The sequence below is a fragment of the Papaver somniferum genome, chromosome 10 (genome assembly GCF_003573695.1).
Source record: "Papaver somniferum cultivar HN1 chromosome 10, ASM357369v1, whole genome shotgun sequence".
NCBI lineage: Eukaryota > Viridiplantae > Streptophyta > Magnoliopsida > Ranunculales > Papaveraceae > Papaver > Papaver somniferum.
Genome location: NC_039367.1, coordinates 24,284,282 through 24,289,632, shown reverse-complemented (window position 1 = coordinate 24,289,632; position 5,351 = coordinate 24,284,282).

The window sequence follows — 5,351 nt, the reverse complement described above, 5'->3', positions numbered from 1 at the left end:
AATTATAAAAAAATTCGTCTCAGACTTTGTGATTCCATAAATTTATATTTGTGAGGTGAATAATAATCTAGGTTGCTCTTAGGGAGTCATAAGACCGGATTTTGAGGTTTGCTAGACTTTGTCTATTGCAATCCATTTTCTACCTCACCTTGATCTTTGATCAAAACAGAAATCACATATAAGATTAACTGTGGGAGGAAGATTGGTTTAAAGTCTTCAATTAAGTTGAAGCAACTCTTAGGGTGTAAAGGACGTCGTTTATGGGAATCAATTGCGCGGAGTCCTGCTGGGATTCAAGAGGTGTAAGAAGAGCGACTGTAACTGAATTGCTGTGACGGTTAATTCGGTCTCAACTACATTCCAGTCAGAAGTTTCGATAGTAGGAAAGTGTTTGTAGTGGCTTAATAAAGTTCGGTGTTAAAGTCTGGACTAAGTTTCAGGGTTTTTCTGCATTTTCCGTTTCCTCTTTAACAAATTTTTTAGTGTCTGTGTTATTTATTTTCTATATTATATTATTTATCTTTATAATTGAAATATCACAGGTTGTACATTATAATCAATTCAAGTAGATAAGTCCATTTCAATTATTGGATACAACTTGATTGATTCTTGGATATTGATCTTTGGAATCGTCCAAGTACTCTCACGGTATAATCAGGTTCATGGACTAGTTTCTGTAACATTCTGATTATGAGAGAAAGAGATATAAACTCTTCATATCTTTCCTGATTGAGATTCATTAAGTTGAACTCTCATAATTATATTTGAGTTTAGTCCATACAGGTTGCCTAAGAAAAAGTTGGCGGTGCATTTTGGTATCCCTATGTTTCCAGCCATCTTTTCCATATTTGCAGGAAAATTATTAGGTTTGTTGATTAGGTAATCTAAATTATCGACCCAATTGTCATGCCATATTTTTATCTTATTCAAAGATGGAAAACCTTCAAATTGAGAGTTTGCTCAATGTGACAAAAGAATAGTTGCGCGTTTTTTTTTATGTCGTGCGGTTGAAGTAAAGACGTTGGCGTCTCATGTTGTGTCAATCTACGTAACTTTAGTCATCCAATGTCTATATTTGAATTCTCCATGAAGAATAATTCATCACTTTATACCAAATTATACCTTCCCCAAACTTCAAATATCACACAAATCTATTTTAATTTGAATTTAATGCTCAGTATACTTACGAAGAAGATTTAACTATTTGGAGAAACTATACGTTACAAACTCAGCTTGTTGCAACAAAAATAAAAAGTGTGAATTTCTCACAGAGCATTTATGAAAATTTATGTAATGACACCCATAACACGAGTCCTCTTGTTATATGTGATTTCCAATTTCATTTTGAGACAATTAATAAAGAAGTGAATGAATTTGTAGCTTTAACCATGCAGGTCAATCGATTAAGAGCGAGGGGAAAAACTGATGATGAGTTGTGATGTAACTCAAATGTTGTTGTAGATAGTGGTGAAAACTGGGTTCTTTTCGAACTTGTGAAGGTAACTCTTTTTTTTTTTTAAGATTTAAACAAATAAATAAATGAAGGAAATTAATAGTAATGTCAATATTTTAGAAAGATTAAAGCTCAGGATTCACTATTACTTCAAGTTGATTGGTTATAAATAATATTTCAGAAATTATTATTAAGCTCTTTTTCTTATTAAATCACTTTTTAATTTAAAAGGTGTCCAAATATTAAGTTCTAATCCTTAAGCATGATTTATCAAAGAATATATTCTAAGCATAAAACATCAAACTGATTCACAAATAATTAAGAAAACCATTTTATCCTTTTTTTATATTTTTATCCAAGTGAAATATATAAAATAAATAATTAACGAAATTATAAATAAAAATATTACCAATCAAACATGAGTGAATAGATCCTCCATTGCCTCAATCACCAAGAATTTAGCCTCTCATCATGTTGGAAAAATACTCAAAAGATTTTATTAATGCTCAAAAGTTGAGTACAAATGATGAAATAAAAAGAAATTGTTTTAAGACTGTCCTTTGCGACACATAGGAAGCGTAGGGAAGAACGGCACTTCAGAAGTGTTGTAAGATCGTCGCGGGAAAGGAACTGAGAATTGTCGCAAATATGCGACACTAATCAACGACTTTCCTGGACTGTACAATGTTCTTCGTGTTTTTCCTTTGACAGCAGCAAAACTTTTTCTCTGTCGACTCTTCTGGTGATTCTCTCGGCTCTAAATCTCTCCCAATCCCGTGCTAACCTTTCCCAAACTGTTTTGCCTTGTATTTATAGTGTTTCAGGGCCAAAAATCCCCTCATTTATTGCGTATATTCTCCATTTAATCCGAATATTCCTTGCTTCCCATAATAACGATAATTTCCATTTTTAAGCCCATGCACGCGTTAGATTTAATCCTGCACGCTCTAGTTAGCCTTCTCCACGTCTCAGCACTCTTTCAACGCTAGTGGAACTCCTCCATGCACACAAGAACTTCAATTTTGCTCGTGTTACAGTACACGTGCTCTGTTTTGGGTGTGTGAATCATCACGCGTTTTCCAGCCAATTCCGATCGAACCCACTGCCCAAAATGTGTTCCTTAACCTATATCACATCTCTCTATCAAATTTCAGCCATTGAATCGACCCGTAACCCCTTCATTTTTGTGATCAAACTTCTGCCAGTTGAGAATTTCATTTCCCGCCAAAAAACAGTTTTCAAACGAAGAAGAAAAGGTGTCCCCCTATCCTGAACTGGGGTGCGAATAGCAGGTGTCCGCTGAGGTGCCCCTTAACCGATAGTGAGAGTCCGAATAACAATTGTCCTTCAAGGGTGCCCCGGGCAACTTTTCGAGCCGAATTTTCCAAAATGTTTATTTCCTAAAAATACATAAAAACACAATATTAGTACAAAAATAGAGTTCCAACATTACGGACAAATTAGACACAAAAATGCGTCTATCAAATACCCCCAAACTTTTTATTTGCTAGTCCTCGAGCAAATTTATTCTAGAAAGAAAAATCATTTGAACCCCTAGGTGGCCCTAGTGGCGGAGTGTTGTCTCCAGAGGGTTTACCAGAGGTGTACCCACAAAACCTTTACTCCAGACCCTAACTATCTACGCAAAATCTTGGAAAGCACTAAAGAACCTCCTTGGTTGGCATACTTATTAATTATAAGAGGAAGTACCCTGATGCGAAATTACAATTACTGTAAACGAGTTTTCACTCAAGCATACTAAAATTCATATAAGTGACAGAGCTCTACTAAGATAGTCTCACGATGGACATCATACTCGGAGTCAGACTAATCACATGAAAAGATTAAGAAGATGGAAAAAGAAAAATGTAGATGGTTGAAAAGTGAACGGTGTTTCCCATATCTGTCTGAAGGCCTCTGCCAAGGTGAACCTAACATAAATGACTGAGATACCGGTCTGACTAATATTAACACACTGGCATATACAAGGGAACCAGTGGTCAATAATCCTAACTCTAGGTCAACACAACTGGCATATACAAGGGTACCAGTGGTCGACTTTATTAAACACACATTTATTTAAGAACTAACAACATGATTGGACCTTGTGGACCCAAGCGCATGTTTCTTGTCAGCAGATTACATGGTAATTCCTGTGGATCCTGCATTCCACGCTTGTTTAGGCGACGGAGACAGGGAGAACACACACATATTGTTATCCAAGTGTTAGTATTTATTCCGATTGGTCTACTGGTCTGGTCTAATTATTTATTTTTTTGAAAAGGTACCTCAGTCACTCTATTTCACCCTAGCAAAGGTAACAACTTGAATCGTGTGCCCCAACAAATCACTTGAAATAAAAGAAAAAATAGAAAGTGAAAAGGACTCGACGAGATATGGCGAAACTATCATGTTATTTCTAACACCTGAGCTCTGTGCTTTTATGAATAGACTCTATAGATGTTTCCATCTAGTCAGATTGGTTCCTCAACTCCTAAAACAAAAATGTTTCCATCCACTTAGATTGGTTAGTGTTATCCTTAATAGGCGTAAATTTCTAGGCTCTGGAGTTTATTTATTGCAACTTAAAACTAACAAAACGTTTCTTCCCCACCCCCAAACTTAAATATATCACTTTTCCTCAATGTTTTTAATTAAAGAGCAGTACCAAAAGTATAATAACACGAGGAGAAGTTGGAAATATAGTACCTGGGTGAAGAAAATTAAAAACTAATATACAACATACAATCCGCCTCGATGGTCAATCAAGGGTAAACAGGGTCCTCCAGAGGGACCTCCTCAACATCACCTGTAGGCAATGGATCTAAAAAGGGTTTCAATCTCTGACCGTTAACATTCGAAGAACTACTACCATCCGGTGACTTAATTTCAACAGCTCCATGAGGAAAAACAGTGCAAACAATAAAAGGACCCGTCCACCGAGAACGCAACTTCCCAGGGAAAAGATGTAAGCGGGTATCATACAGAAGAAATTTTTCACCTGGAGAAAATGTCTTTCTTAGAATATTCCTATCATGCACAAGTTTCATTTTGTTCTTATACTCCTTCGCACTATCATACGCATCTCTACGAATCTCTTCCAACTCATTGAGCTGGAGTTTCCTATGGGCTCCTGCCTTGTCGAGTGAAAAATTTAGATGCTTAACAGCCCAATAAGCTATATGTTCTAACTCAACAGGTAAATGACATGCCTTGCCATAAACAAGACGATAAGGCGACATTCCAATAGGAGTCTTAAACGCAGTACGGTAAGCCCATAAGGCATCAGTAAGCCTAGACGACCAGTCTTTCCGATTAGGATTAACTGTTTTCTCTAATATATGTTTTATCTCCCTATGGAAACCTCAACTTGACCACTAGTCTGTGGATGATACGGGGTAGCTACCTTATGAATAATACCATATTTCTTCATCAAAAGCCTAAAAGGTCCATTACAAAAGTGCGACCCTCCATCACTAATTATAGCTCGCGGTGTACCAAAACGTGTAAGTATATTTTATTTCAAGAACTCTATCACAACCCTATGGTCATTGGTTTTACACGCAACCGCTTCAATCCACTTAGATACATAGTCTACAACGACAAGGATGTATAGGTTACCAAAATAATTAGGGAACGGACCCATAAAGTCAATACCCCACACATCAAAGACCTAAACAATCAGAATCGAGTTCAAGGGCATCATGTTCCTACGGGAAATGGTTCCTAATTTCTGGAAACTTTCACAAGTAACACAGTAACTATGGGAGTCTTTAAACAACGAAGGCCAATAGAATCCACACTGCAATATCTTAGCAGCAGTCTTCTTAGCACTAAAGTGACCCCCACAAGCATGATCATGAAAAAAGGAAATAATACTGGACTGGTCACTCTCAGG